This window comes from Mytilus californianus, unplaced genomic scaffold (assembly GCF_021869535.1).
Source record: "Mytilus californianus isolate M0D057914Y unplaced genomic scaffold, xbMytCali1.0.p SCAF_12, whole genome shotgun sequence".
Lineage (NCBI taxonomy): Eukaryota > Metazoa > Mollusca > Bivalvia > Mytilida > Mytilidae > Mytilus > Mytilus californianus.
The window spans coordinates 64,177,543-64,194,549 of record NW_026262604.1 but is presented as its reverse complement, the minus strand read 5'-3'; the positions used below and the strand labels follow the sequence as shown (position 1 = coordinate 64,194,549).

General features: G+C 32.4%; 1 long non-coding RNA gene across 1 annotated transcript; it reads left to right on the top strand.

The window, feature by feature from the left end:
* The first annotated feature begins 793 nt into the window (after window positions 1–793).
* Window positions 794–5,449, top strand: LOC127722475 (uncharacterized). Its single transcript, XR_007991756.1, has 3 exons — window positions 794–1,086; window positions 2,798–2,914; window positions 4,995–5,449. It is a non-coding gene; the product is annotated as an uncharacterized LOC127722475 (long non-coding RNA).
* Window positions 5,450–17,007: the final 11,558 nt, after the last annotated feature.

Sequence of the window (17,007 nt, the reverse complement as noted above, 5' to 3'; positions counted from 1 at the left end):
TCTTATCCCACTGTAGTAATACCTCTGCATTTGAACCTCAATTCAAAGGCCTTCTATCTCATTACGTCAGAGAGTGACCTCTGTATACTGGTTTTAGTGAAGCCAAGCTCTAAAGTTAAAATCGTGCCGATTGTTTATAATTAAAGAGAAATAACCAACTACCTACCATCAACACAAAGTTCTCTAAATAACATAAAAAAACGTGAAAATACTATATAAAATAGCCACTGACGAGGTTCTGAAGTTAGGACTGGCACATCTAAGCTAATGGCGTGTTTTATATAAGGTCGTTCAGAAAAGAAAACGAAAAAATTTGTATTTTTAAATATACATGTATATATATTACATGAAGCGTTATTAATTTTCTATGCGTATGATAACATCGGGGCCTTTTATAGTTGATTTTGCGTTATGGGTTTTACTCATTGCTGAAGTCCTTACGGCGACCTATAGATATAAACTTCTATGTCATTTAGTGTGTGATGAAGAGTTGTATCATTGGCAATCAGTCCATATCTTCTAATTTTTTATATAGGAAATTTAGCAATGTGAAAATGAAACATGATATGCCCCTGTTATAGTAAACAGTATATTAAAATACATTAAGCAGGACGGATGTAAAATAGGGATAACACATTCAAGATATAAAAGATATTTAATTTATCAGTACAAACACCTCGATAAAAGGGGGAAACAAATCATGTATCCATCTTAGGAAAAGGAAAAAACACTTATTATATAAAAGTCATGATAATTATAATTTTTCGAACAAAAACACACTCAAGACCATTGGTTTACCCGGAACACTTGACTGAAGCTGAACAAATATATTTTTTTTTTCATCATTTAAGAAAAGTGCTAATATAGAAAAGTACAAAATGGCTTCTCTTAAAATACAAATTGACGACAATACCAAACGACATGAAGACGATCATACAGATGGACACAAGAAGATGGAAACTGCAATTAACCTTTCGTGGAAGCAGTTGTTCGCTATGTGTATTCTGATGCACGTGATACGTAAAGGCATGATATTTTTGGTGACGTTTGGCTTAGGTTTCACTGTAGCTTACCTAACAATTTGTGGTAAGGCACGCTGAATAGTATTTTAATTTTTATAAATTGTTCATATTTTTCCAGATGAAATAATATAACTTAAGGAAAATGGGGGTCTAATTAAAAAACAAAAAACAAAAAAAAAAAACGATAGAATTGTTTAATGATATAGTAAAATATAATTTTTATCATGCTATTGTCCATAATATAATAAAAAGTATTGGTCACGAAGCTTTTTCTTAAACTACAGGTTGTGCAAAATTGTCAGATTTTGTATAGATTATACATTCAAATTTTGTGTAAAATATAAAGATAACTGAACAATAGATTTTTGAAGTAAATTATGAGAAGAAAGGTCCTAGGTATGACGATGAAAAAAAAAAAACAGTTTGAGTTTGCCCAGAATAATGATTACATAAACTTTATGATAAAGTGATTACTTCTTAAAGTAAAGAATATGTACCGAAAGAGATAAGGCGTGTTTCCAATTATCTTTTAATTGTACGTGTTGACTTTGAGGCTAGCTCATAACATTTATTAACAATGATCAATTTATAGAATGCCTTATAGAACCATGGAACTAAGTATTTAATAAAACTAGCAAATTTTAATTTACCTGCGTTTATAAACAAAAAAATAACACGAATAACTTTTCAAGCTATACAATTGATTATATCGACAGTGTATACTAGCATTTGTCAGTGGCTGTCAAATTTTGTCGATCTTTGTTCTGAGCGACTTACATTAAAATCCTACGTTACCTATTGTAATATTTATCGAAAGTAAATGGACGTAACTATGTAACAATAGATACAAGGCAATCCAGTGTGTCCGCGCATCTTCTGACTTCAGGTTACGGTTTGTGAAATTTATATATAAAACCAATAATCGGATCATGGATATTTTGTGAACAAATTCATGACATGCTTTCATTTTCCGAAATCTTCTTTAGATATGATTGAACGCTTTAGATTTTGTGTAATGTGTGTCCAAAATTAGGGAAACTGTTGTTTTGACAGTTCTTCGATTGTTCAATGATTTCGCGCATGCCATTTGACAATATTTTATATACAATTGTAAAAAGGAAATACGAAAATCTTTTCATTTCGAACCAAACAGACCACGAAGGATGCGAGGCAAAAGTTATTTCATGTTGTTAAAATTTGCCTTAAATTTAATTGAAACAATTTTATCTGAATATGGCAAAAAATATGCCAAATTATGCCAAAAATATGCCAAATTATGCCAAAAATATGCCAAATTTGCAATAATCTATAAAGAAAACAACAAATTCATTAATTTTCAACAGCAGGTATGACGATGAAAGACATTTGGATTGATGGAAGTTTATATAAATAATGAAGTAGTTTTAGGAATATCATTAAGGAGGGGGCTGGACAGGGGTAATGGAACATGGGAATTAGGGGGCGGGAAGCGGGAGTCAGGGGGAGGGAAGCGAGAGTCAGAGGGCAGAAACTGGAGAAAGAAGGGGAGTAAATATTGGGATATTCTGGGAAATTGTTTAGCCGATTTTCGTCTGGAAGTAAAGGGGGAGGGAAGTGGGAGATAGGAGGAGGGAAGTGGGAGTTGTGGGGTAGGGAAGTGGGAATCAGGGACCCCCTGTCCACTCCTCATTAAGGGTCTTTGATACCAAATTCCACATGTTTGAATGTATTTTCTGGTATTGATTTCATGAGTGAAGCAGGGAACTGGATCATATTTGTTTTTCTATCTATTTAAGGAGGCTTCAGCTGTAAGCAATTCCAATCACACAACTCGCCAACACTGGATCAACAGATATCAAACATAACAAAGACGCTTGGTGAAATTCAGATGAAGTCAGCTGATAGCAGGCGAGGTACTGTCATTAACATTATATGAATTGAAAAAAAAAACCAAACATACATTTGTATATAATAAAAATTAAAACAAAACAGCCAACTTAACAGAAAAAAGGAAAACAATCGAAATCAACGACATGGCGATGATAAGGAGAAGCGGGGGTCCTTCAATTCTGTTTTCTTGAATGTTTAAGCCATTTTTCTCTATACTTTGTAAAATTTCCCATTATTGTCAATTCTTTATTTTATTGGTCTATTATTCTCTATTCTTTATTTTTTTAGCCCATTTTTCTGTAGTATTGGACTACTATTCTTAAATTGTTTTTAGGCAGAGGTTATTTGAAACATTTCTAGATTCTGTTTCAATATCTGATCTAAAGAGTAACCAATCATAATAATAAAGCCTTTATTCAGTTAATAACAGTTATCATTAACATAGCCACTATGTGGAGGAATCTGTGTCTCTCATCAAAATATAAAAACAGTTAAAGTTTTGTTTCAAAATCTAAAACGCAAAAATGCTAAATTACCACTAAAAAAGACATAAAAAGAGAGTGATAACCATTGACAAGGTTCTGGACTTAGGATAGGCTGATCAATATGTGAAAATATGTTTCAAACAATCTTCTACCCGCATTTTCCCGAAATATTGCCGTAAGGCGACGTACTTCAATTTGATTTTTTTGAGAGGCAGCAGGAAGAGCAGGAACATTCTTAGTGAACGAATATTCATTTTAGAATTTACAAACACTTGTATTCGGCATTTTGTTGTCTAGAATATTCATTTTCATCCTGTCTTTGGCATATTTGTTTCAGATCTTTCCAGGCCAGTATATTCATTTTTAAAACCCCTATTTTTAAAAAAAAAGGTCGACTCGTGATGAAAAACAGATGACCTCGAAAAAATTCATCATGAAAAATATATCATTAAGGCCTTTAAGTCCATAATATCGGTAGTGTAGAAAAGCAATCCCCTTCTAAAAAAATAATATACTTTTTATAATAATTGATTTTGATTGATTGATTGATTGGTGTTTAACGCCCCTTAAAACATTATTGTCTATTTCGTAGGGGTAAGTTTTTATTGGATGAAGCCGCAGTGCCCGGAGAGTACCACCGACCTTCAGCAGAAAAACTAACAATTGTTGTCAATTAAGATTGGAGTCGCGGTCAAGCGCACCTGCCACGTGCAAAACCTCAGTGTTGACAGGCTAGTGATACTGTTGTTGAACGACTTTTTTTTCTCTTGATAAAATTTTATTCAAATATGTACAATAAAAATTCACCAGACAGTACCTGGTGTTACAAACAAACAGTTATATGTAGTCAATTAAAACAATAATATCGAAAGCAATTCAACAAAAGATTGAATATGTTAATTCTATGACATATCAACTAGTATAGTTTAGAATTAATATAATAGTTCCGCATGGCCATCTGTTACTTTAATAACAGGATTGTCTAATATAAAATATTTTTCTAATAATAAATGTTCTTTTCTCAGATTTTAAAGATAAAAAAAGTGAGAGATGTATTTTTCTAACAATATTTTAAAATAGTCTACTAAATTGAGTTTAGCTTGAGGATCAAACAATACGAAATTTCTTCTCTTATAGATGCTTAATCTTGCTATACTCATAATAAAATTTGCGAAATAAAAATTAAAACCGTTACTTTTCTTAAAAAAAACCATTAGCATCATTTGGTCAAAATCAAGCGTGTTTACAAAGGTATCATCAACGTTGCACATACAATTTATTAAATAATCTTTCAGAAAATCAGTGAATTGTGACAGATTGACACAATTAATAAACATATGTTCTAAATCTTCTCTAGATTGTTTACACACCGGACAAGTGTCATTATCAGACATGTTACATTTCAAAAGTTTAACTTAAGTAAACAAAGTTCTATGAAGTACTTGAAAATTCAGTTCTTTGCATTCACCAGGCATTGTTGATCGACTTAGACCACTCGGCCACCGAGAGCTCCTAATAAATGATATAAATTGCGTTTACTTTGTTTATGCTTTATAGTTCCATTCAAACGAATCACATGACTTTATTTCATCACGTGATTTTGTTTTTATCTTTTCAGTTTCAATAACAATGTGCTTACAAGGATACCACACAGTTTCCGAGAATAAAGGTCTCCAGTTTTCAGACGTTCGGGCGATACCAGGAATTGCTGAAAATCATGGCGTATACGTTTTTAACTACACAGGACTATACCTCATAACAGTTACCATAGTTTCTGACTCGTATGATGCGCAGTTCATGTTTTGTTTAAAAATTCTGATCTCAAAATGAAAGGATTGGTTTCCAAACATCCCCAGCAACAATCTAACTCAAGTGACTTTGAACACGGCGTCACAATCGTTGTTGCACTCAAAATTGACAGAGATGATAGTCTTAGAATTGTAGCGGAAAAGACAATGACGATGAGCCCTTACGGTACTTGTCTTACAATTGTAAAACTAATGTAAATTGTAAAATACGTTGATAATATTCGACCAAAAATGTATTCTTTTGATTAATAAAATAATCACCAGATTTTTGCATGATATCATTATAGTGAAGGAAGACCCTCGTGGAGAAGAATCATTTAAGGGTGACCTAAAACACTAAGCCTTGATGATTCAATGAACACGTTCATATATTGTTCGGGTTATTTTGACCGTTGAGCTCTTATTTCATCGAACAGACTTATACACAAAGTCTCATTTTATTCATATGTTGTTTTATTTTGCGAATACTTAAGCTTGGTTTGCAAAGGTCACTTTGAGTCTTCCTGAAAATTCAATTTGACCGTTATTCAACTATACTGGTAAAGTTCCTAAATTGTGTTTTTATGAGATGATACATTGAGATATATTGGAACCAGTAGGTAAACAAAAAAAATATCTATGAATATTAAGTATCTCCCCGAAAGAGGCGTGGTTTGTGAATCAGCTGTATTTACAAAGTGCGATCTTTACTTACATTTATTCAAATAGGAAAAAGATGTAAAAAAAAATGCATCACAACAATACATATTTATCAGAATTATAGCCTTAAAGAAATTACTGCATATAATTCAACTTCGCTATTAAAGTATATTTAATGTACACCACCTCTGTTGCAATTTTCAAAGAATTTGAAAACAACACTTTAGTTATTGTCAGCCTGTCTTTAAGCATGTTTTCTGACATGAAAGGCCTAGAACCTGTATAAAACTACTCTGATAACAAATTAAAAGCCTTTTAGAATACTATAAAAGAGAGGCGAAAGATACCAAAGGGACATCCAAACTCATAAGTCTAAAATAAACTGACAATACCATGGCTAAAAAAGAAAAAGACAAACGAACAAACAACAGTACACAAAACACAACATAGAAAACTAAAGACTGAGCAACACGAACCCCACACAAAAAGGGGGTGATCTCAGGTGCTCCGTAAGGGTAAGCAGATCCTTCTCCACATGTGGCACCCGTCGTGTTGCTCATGTTAGTACAAACCCGGTAATAAGTCTAATTCGGTAGATCACATTCGGGGAAAAGGGGACGGGATTGTGGTTACCACATTTGGAACATATCCGCTATCATCTGTGAAACGGATATTCCATAACGGTCAACCAACTCGTGGTGGCGTCCTTAAAATTTACGAAGGAATGATTTCAACTTCACCTCTTGGAACTCTTGGTTTAATAGCTTTCTTGTGAGCAGCAACCCTCTATCAAGGAAATCATGATATGAAATACAAGCCCTGGAATATCGTATCAACTGGGAGATATATACTTCGTATGCAGACTGTTGCTACATAGGAATGGAAAGTTCACAATTGGGAAGCTATAATCATCTCTTTTGTCGTAAATTTTTGTTTCAACCGACTCTCATTGTCAATTTCTAGATGTAAGTCAAGATATGAGGCAGATTTAACTGTATCTGTTGCATCCTTTATCTCAAGTTCGGTGGGATAGATGCGTTCAACATAGTCACCAAATTTTGAATTATTTAGTGAGAAAACATCATCTGTATAGCGGAAAGTAAAGTTAAAGGATAGTGCTAACTTCTTTTCTTTCTTCCTAAGAAGTTTTTGTATGAAGTCAGTCTCATATGAATAAAGGAATAAGTCGGCAAGAAGAGGGACACAGTTGGTTCCCATGGGAATGCCGATTGTTTGTTAAAAAAAACACGTCCTCCAAACGTAACAAATATGTTGTCAATCAAGAAATCAAGCATCTTGATAATGTCAGTTTCAGAGAATTTTTTTCTTGAATCAGAGTGATTTTTTACAAAGTAAATTATCCCTCCCAAAGACGAAATACTTGTATCTACGTTGGCCATTCTTTTTTATGAAACAAAGCAGGACCAACTCTTCCAATTTGTCTTTTAATTTGGTGTCAAGTTTAATAGTTATTATAATTGTCAAGATTATATAAAGAATCAAATCCTGCCAGTGTCTCCAGTCAACGTCTTACTGTATGCTTATTTATCTTTAAAAGTTCACACGTTTTGCCTAAATTGTTCATTTTAGAAATCTTGTCACTATCTTTTCATCTCTTACCATATATCTAACTTAATTTGACTAATGTATGAACTAAAAGTGTTTAAGTCAAGTGATTTTTGCAATAGTTGTATTTATGAAGTTACCAGTTTGATATATAAATTCATTAACAATTTTATAGAAATAAACTCATCATAGATACCAGGCTTAAAATATATCTGATTACAGGTTAAATTAGCAGTTGCATGGCCCAGGGGTTAGAACTTTTTCTCTGTTTTGTGCCCTGTGTCCTCAAATTTGCTAAATAATTTTGCCATTTTTGTGAATATGGAATATTAAGTTTATTTTTAGGAGAGAACACACTATTTTAATTTTTATATAGAGGTAATTGCATATCTCTAGTTTAAATAAATTGATGCCATGGTCTCAAAAAAACATAGTAAGGTGTTTTCGACAGGACAGTTTATCAAACATCAAAGAGTTTCAATGACTGCGAAAAGTAAATATAAGCACTTCTTTTAACAATTTAAAATACATACTACATATTTCATGAAATTGCATTCCATACACGGCTTTAGGTAAACTATGCATACTGTGAACTGCGGACTTATGCTGAGTCATCATATTTAAAGATTTTCCTAATGTTAATGAAATATTTATAAAACTTTATATTTGCGTTAATATCATTAAAATATCGGGAAATAAACTAGATTTGGCCCTTTTGCAAATCATGCTACTTTCCCACAGTTTTTGTTTGTTACCTTGATTTGTCTACTGAAAAGATTTATAAGATTTGAACATCGAACATCGTTAAACTTCTGTTGTGTTTTCCTTTTTGAGGGAGGGGGAGGGGACAAGAACATAATTATTAGCTTGGATTTTGGCATTCATAGAATTAATATTTTCAATACACATTTGAGGTTTGAATGTTGAATTAGTATAAAAAAATATTGGTGTTACAGTATTACACATGGATATCCGAGCAAATTTTGAAATTCCTTCCTTTACGTTAAATTATCATGGTTACAAATATAGGTCAAGAAAGGCGAAATAAAACAAAAGGACATTCAAACTCATAAGGCGAAAATAAAATGACTACGACATGGCAAAAAACGGAAAGACAAACAACAGTATACAAAACTTAAGACTGAGCAACTAAGAACCCACCAAAAACCGGAGGTGATATCAGGTGCTCCGCAAGGATAAGCAGATCCTGCTCCACGTGAAAGTGGTAATAGAGAGAAAATATGGTGTAAGCAGAGCGACGATAATATCTGCCAAATGATAAACATGAACAGGAAAGGTGAAATCCCATCAAAATTCGAACAAAATAATCTTACACAAAAATATTTTGTTCTTGCAGATGTATCTAGTAGTAACAATACCTAGTCCGGTATTATTCTGACGCCTGGCGTCCTTTTAGGTTTTTGCGAAGGCCGTCAGATATCCGAGCAGTCTATATAACCAGATTATCCAATCTATAGAGGCAAATTAATATAAAAATTCTACGAAATTAAAGGAGTTTGTGTGAAGCATAAATATAACAATGTGGCATGATTACCAATGTGACAACTATATAATTGTTAAATGCTCTTACACGGGAAACTTTTATCACGTTGATTTCACATGCAGATGACATTAATGTGAATTTCTTGTGAAATGAAAATGGGTTGAAATTCATGTGCAATTAAATCTATAACAAGAGGCTCCTAAGAGCCGGACTCGCTCACCTAGAATTTTCGGGGCAGATCTTGCTTTTGGACCCGGTTGGTTAGAAAAGTGACTTTGTAAGCAAAATGTACATGGTCTCGTATTCACTAACTCTAATTTGCGAACGGATTAAAAATGAAACAGGGTTCTCAAATTTGCCTCAACGATAGTACACAGTATACTAAACTGTATGCACCAGGACGGATATAAGAAAACTACATAGCCAAAATATATTTATGTTATTTAAATTTATCAGTACAAACACCTCGATAAAGGGAAAATACACCACATATCCATCTAAAGAAAGGGGAAACACTTATTATATTACAGTCCTGATTTAATCTTTGGAACAAAAACACACTGGAGACCATTGTTTTACTCAGCACAATGTCTTAATGTTACTAAAGCTGAAAAACCTTTTGTTTTCATTTAAAAGTTAAGATATTTTAGAGAAGTGTTCAAATAGAAACCATATGTGCAATATAAATGGCTACTTTTGAAAAAGAAATGCAGGAGTATGAACTTACCAAAATACAGGAAGACGATCATACGTATGATCAAATCAAAATGGAACATGCTATTAATTTGACTTGGAAGCAGTGGTTTCACATTTTTATCCTAATACTTATAGTGTGTTTAATGTCTATTGGCCTAGGATTCACTGTTACTCGCTTTACAATATGTGGTAAGGAACACACAACAGTATTTTAATTCTAAATTGTGGATTTCTCCGATAATAGACCAATAGTGATACCTTCAACGAGGTACCAAAGTTATGAAGCAAAAACATATATCTGTTGAACGACATGTGTTTCTGGTATAGCCTTCATCGGGATCGTTCGATTCTAAAGTTCTTGAACTCATAAATGTTAAATGTATTAGAGTGTCGATACCGAATTGGTTTAAACAGAAATTTAACCTATCTAGTGCCAACATTGTAATTAGACAGGGATATAGAGTTGCAGTTTATCTGTTTATATCGAAGAAAATTATATCATATCATTTTTATTTCCTAAAGAGCAAGGTTTTTTGTTAGTAAGCCCTCGAATACAGTAAAAAATTACTGTATCCCAGCTTTCAGTGTCTGCTTCGAGGCTATGCAAATCTCGTAATTTAAAATATACAATTCCCATAGAAGGATAAAGCTTTATTTTTGAAAATTATCTTCGTTTCTCAAATAAATAAACAAGATGGACTTTTATAGGCAAAACTTTACTTTTACCCAATTTTAATATCCTATTTTTCCAGTGACAGTCCAAATTTTTCGCTACTCATCAAGTGCAACCTACTTCGAAGAACCTACCTATATAATAATTATCGAAATTGAGTGCATATACAGCAAGTATGACGTTGACAAAAATGATATTATGGAAGTTTGTAAAAATAAAGAGCAGTTACATGATTGTTACGTAGGCTCTAGATAACAAATGCAACAGTTTGAATGCATTGTTTGCTAAATTGGTATTATGTCTTTCATGTCCGGTATGCTGCTCCATTTATTAAAAAGTCCTGGTCACTGAGGAGAGTGGATTCAACAACTGCATGATATGTACATATATAAATTCATGTCTTTTTTATTATTTTTGTGATGTGTTATTTTGTTTTCATGTATGCCATCAACCACATGGGGATATAATAGTGCATTATTTCAATAAACATAATGACCAATTACAAGGAAGTTGACCATATGTGATTTTTTCTATTTAAGGAGACTTCAGCTGTAAGCTAACTCAATCACACAACTCGACAAAAGTGGACCAACAGATATCAAGCATAACAAAGACACTTAGTGAAATTCAGACAAAGACAGCTGACATTACTAGACAAGGCACTGTCATGATAATTTAACGTTATGAATTAAATGAAACAGCAGCAAACCAAACAAACCCAGTTAGACAAACAATCGGAAGACAAAAATTACGTTGTTCAATGGAAATTGTAAAACCATTTTTGACATCTTTGATTGTTTCTGTTAAATTTATTAATAACTTATACATACTTGGGATAATTTCCTCGTATATAAAATTAAAGATTTGACTCTACCTTTTTTTCAGTTCTTACCATTTCATTTCCGAAATCCTCCCTAATCCCGATTATTAAATGGTCGACTAAATAAATAATGAAAAACAGATTACCTTTAAAAAAATCAACAGTAGAATGATAAAAGAAAAGCACTTAAGTCAAAATATCGGTAGGGTAGAAAAGCATTCTTCAAATGATAAGTACACTTGTTTAACTGTATGCATTTATTTGCACGTGGCTTTAGTACATATAAAGGATATCTTTTTTTCATAATAAATGATATAATTTGCATGTACTTTTTATCTTTGTTTATACATTGCACTTCCTTTCAGGCAAATCACGTGAATTTTGTTTGTTTTTTTCAGTTTCAGTAACAATGTGCATAAAAGGATACTTAACACTTTCAACGAATACAACAGTCCGGTTTCCAGACGTTCGAGCGATATCAGGAATTACTGAAATCTCCAAATTAAGACTTCAAAATAACGGTGTGTACGTTTGTAAATACCCAGGACTATATCTCATATCAGTTACCATAGTTTCTGACACGTATGATGCGCAGTTCTTGTTGTATAAAAATTCAGATCCCAAAATGAAAGGATTGGTTTCTAAACATCCACAGCAACAATCTAACTCAGATAACTTTGAACACGCCGTCACAATTGTTGCTGCACTCCAACTAAACGTTGGTGATAGTATCAGAATTGCTGTAGGGAAGCACAGAATAAGGATTGCTCCTTATGGTTCTTGTCTTACAATTGTAAAACTAATGTAAATTATGAAATACGATGGTTATATTTAACCAAAAAAGTTTTCTTTTAATTAAAAAAATACAATTTACTACCGGATGTTTGCATGATATTAGTATTATGAAGATTTCCCATGTCGAGAAGAAACAGGTACTGTTGACCTAACACGTTAAGCCATGATGATGGTCTGGACTGTGGTCCTTTATAACCGGATTTAAGGATGTTCGCTACTCTATTTCAAAATAACAAGCTTTTTAAAAGACTGTTATAAATTGATAGTATATAAATAAAGGAACTAAAAAAGCAGAAAAAAATGAAGGGTCCGTGTGCTTCTTTTCGAAACATAAGCCAATGAAAATTTGGCGGGAAATGATTTTCTCTAGATTTTTCATATATTTAACATTGACACCCTTTTTCTTTCAAAAACAATTAAAAATTAACAAAGATTTTATAAGATTTTCAAATACGGCTTTTTAAACTATATGTAATAAAATCATGAAAAGAATAGTGGGTGTTAATGGGCAAAATTTATAATAGCACTACATGGATAAAACCAGAGGATTTCGAATATCTGGCTAAAATTCATAAACAATAGGAGCGAACATCCTTAAAGTTTTTTTAATGCCATTTCTGTAGCTCTATTATTAATTTTCGTGCTGATTATTCTCTATTGTTTATATTTAAGCACTCAATTATTCTCTACAAACATTTTGACCTATTTATATCTATTCTTTATTTTTTTTGCCCTTTATTCTGTAATTTTTTTCTACTATTCTCTTTTTCTGCAAACTCCTTCCTGACCCACCCACCTTGATGATTCAGTGAATACGTACTTATATTGTTTGGTTCTTTTGGCCGTCGAGTTGCTATTCACTGACGTATACCCAAAGTCTCATTTTTCTTCATATGCTGTCATATTTTGGGAACGCTGAACAGAAAGGCACTCATACGGGAAAAAAGATAGGAGCGCTTTTCGAAGGCTTGTTCATTTATCAATGTGAACCAATTTTAATGCAGTGGCTTTTAATGATTAATAAATAATGCCTTTCCTCGTCGGTTTTATCTAGGGGTGTTACAAAGTACATGATGCATAGTGGCAAGTAGATGGTGTACCTTTCAGATCAGCTATTTTGTCTGTCGTAAAGGATGATAATGTTAATTACCATGCCGCAACATCAAATTTTAATGTTGTTTGAAAAACATGTGACAACTTTATGACAGACATTCTCAAACCAAACTTGGTTCTACAGGGCTAACACCATAACATATACCGGTATATAATTCGTCTCAAAGGAGTAGGTTCGGTATGGGCCATATTTAGCCCCGATTATTAAGTTCAATGTTTCAGGATAAAAAATGTTTTAAGTTAATGAAAAGATATGTGAGGAAGTCAAATAGAAGTATTTTTGTCAAAGTTTTATTCTGAAGCGTTGATTTTTACATCCCAAATAGGTCAAAAACAGAGATTTTTTGCAAAATTTGACAAAATCGTACTGATTTCAACCGAATTAATGCCTAGGAAACATAGAGCGCAGGCGTCGACAAACTAAATATTTGTGTCAGATATGTAAAATGCCATAACAAAGATTATGCTAAAAGATTTTTTTTTGTCGACGCCTGCGCTCTATGTTTCCTAGCCAAGAAATCAATGGAAATTTATCCATTTTCGTCGAAAATCAAAATGAGTGCTATTTATGACGTCATGAACAGAGCGCAAGTACGTAAATTTAAAAAAATTATATTTTCGATATTATCATTGTAGAAGCTATGATTCATTTTTACACTAGTCAATTAATCCTAATTTTAAATTTTAGCCAGAAATAAGGGCCATTTTAGGTTGATTTTCTACTAATTTTTTACATGTTGTAATAGTGTGGCTTACGGTATGGGTTTTGCTCAATGTTTAAGGTCGTACGGTGATCTGTTTTGTTTAAATCTCTGTCTTCTGGTTCTTTAAAAGTCTTCAAAGGAACTGTGTCTTATTTGTTATCATATCATATCTTCTTCTTATACAGATATGTTCCATGTGTCGTCGCCACAATTATATTTAGTACCTGTTCTGTTTATTACATGTATACAATTATGGCCAGTTGAAAAGGTGAACATTCTTTTTGCAAAATATTGATATCCCTAAAGAGGGTCGTTTATGAGGAATATCCACGGCACATGATGAATACAATTTATCGCTATTTATGCCAATCCGGATAAGTTCTAAAATTACACAACTTTTTCGAACCAGTTGAAGCTATCTGGGGCCTTATTAAAAAAATATATTGTGCATAAAACTTTTCATAAAGACATGTTAAACCATCGTAAACACATCAAACAAAGCATTTTAAATGACTTTAATTTGTCTTTAAAAATTGCTTCATAAACTATCAAAATTTTAAAATGTTCGCTTTCCAAACCTTTTCCTCGCTCAGCTCATTGCTGATAACCTTTGGTTTTGCGATATTTGACCCAAACACGAAGTTGTCTAAATGACTGTTTTTTTCTGGAATGGACTTAATAGCAACAAGGTCTATTTCGAAGCCTTATTTGTTCGTCACTTGATGGGCTTCCAACCTGGCGTTGCCATTATGTTTACATACGCCTGTGACGTCATTTTGATGGGAGATAACTGTCATTAACAGAATAAGACGTGTATAAATCAAGATGATCAAAAGGTAATGCACCGGTGAATAATAGGGCTATTCATCGCTGGTTGTACATTTTAAGGGTTGTTCATCTTTCCTTGTATTTGAATGAAAATTAACAGAATTATTCCATGTCATTTGATAATGTGTTACCAAAGAGAGTTGTTTATCATATAGGTAAGGTATAATAATACAAATTATACTTTAGCACTGAAATATCTTGATAATACTTTCATTATTTTTCTCTAATATTCAAATAACTGTTAAATGAATAAAGATTATCGATATCATTTTCTAGGGCAAATATGGCTTTTATCAATTCCTTCTCCTTTAAAAGTTTGGATAAAATATCATCAAGTTTTCCAAGAATTGAAAATATAATTGTTTCGAAGGAAAAACATAAAATAGAAACAATTTATTTATTTCCTGTAAACCAAAAAATATCCATTTTTATAGAACGGGAAGAATGTTTTTAAATACTCATATTCCTTTTGAATTCTGCTTTATTTCGAGGAAATATAATAACTTGTGGGAAACTTACCTGGCAACAGAACGAACCAATGTATTTATCCTAAAACATTGCTGGGTCCGAAAATAAAGGCCAAACTTTCGCTGCTCAACAGACATGTTTTAATTTACAATTACAAAATGTACTAATACAGATTTCTTAAAAAAATATTCATCAGTTTTCTAAGTAATACTTATTTTAATTGATTGTGAGGAAATAATACATTGGAACAGTTAATAGATGCAAAGGGGATCATATTAAAATAAAATCAAGAATCAAAATTCAGTATACGAGCGAGACAAGTTAAACAGGTGCTCTATTGATAAAACAAATCTAGAACAGCGCTCATCGAACTTTTTAAACACAACCGAGATTGATTGGGTTTTTTTTGGGGGGGAGGGTTTAACCGCACTTAAAGCACTATTGACTGTTTCATGGCGGTCATTTTTTATTGGTGGAGGAAAAGCCGGAATGACTGGAGAGAATCACCGACCTTTGGCAGTAAAACTGATCATCTTATATCTTTACGATTAGAGTTTAACGTGTGGCGGTCGAAATCACAGCCTACGTGTTAACAGGCTAATGAGACGGTAGTTGAACCACTTAGACCTCTTAGCCACCGAGGTCCCCAAAACCAAGAAGACCTGCCATCAAATCAAGAACAAAAGTTCTTTTATACATTGTATCCACAATTCAGTACATACTTTTGTTTTGTTATAAATTAGACAGATAGTTTTCTCAATTGAATTGTTTCATATTTTTCATGTCGGGGCCTTTTATAGCCGACAATACGGTATGGGTTTTTCTCATTATTGAAGGCCTTAGGTTGCCTATAATCGCTTTCGTCCACTTCATTTGAACTTTGGTGGAGAGTTGTCTCATTCGCAATCATACCACATCTCCTTATATAATTAATCTTTGAATTTAGTAAGGCCTATGTTTCAAAGCAATTAGTCGTGATTTGTATTTTTAAAATACTTATATTTAAATATAGTTGTATATAACTAGGCACTTGTATAGATATAACTATATTTTTTTCAATGAAAAATACAGAGGGAATAGCTTACTCTTTATTATGAAATAAATAACAATTGCCTAAAAGACACATCAAACATAGAATCACAACAAATAAGTGTAATATTCAAAATGAGAGTAAACATTAAAAAGCATGATATCGAAATATCGACCGGCAATGTACATGTACATACAATGTTTATGTAACATAAATTGTACGACCTTCGTATACAATTTTGTTCTGATGCGCAGTCACGGCTATGCAACTTTAATAAAAGTTTACCCGAAAAAATGTCTTTATGTTAAACAAATTAAAATAATTTATGGTGTTGTAAATATTAGATTAAATATGAAAAAAATAGTTTATTATGAAATAGAAAAAAAAAAACGAAAGAACCTTTGTGGGTACACTCACATACCCCATGTCCCCACATTGTCACTCATAACTCCTACAAAAGTCAACTAATAAAAATTTCTTGTGGATATGCACATCTACCGATAATTGTAAAACCGAATTTTTGCCCTGAACAATATAGCAGATTTGTGAAAATATTCTCACTAATTGAAGTGAAAGTAAATTGAAGTATCTGAACGGAGTTTTTTTTTATCATTATGTTTTTCTCACTTAACTGTATTCCTAACATCCATTTCCGTTTAAATCACAAACCCTAAAAAAATAAATTATTCGCACAATTTCTGTAAATCGGTGTAAACATTGTAAAAAGAATTCTTGTGAACATTCAGGTGGTGATTCTCTAAGTTTAAAATTCTAGAACCACGCCTAATGAACTGTTTTAATTTTTAACTGTAATCTCTATAATGTGACAATTTTGTGTAGATTTATACGATACATATCAGTGAAAGTCTGCCCTCCTGGTTAGAGGAACTGTAATACTATTATATTGTTATTTATTTCACACATTCGAAACAAAATATGTATTATATATGAACTGTTATTTTCTCTGTAGCTATGTACTGGTTTATG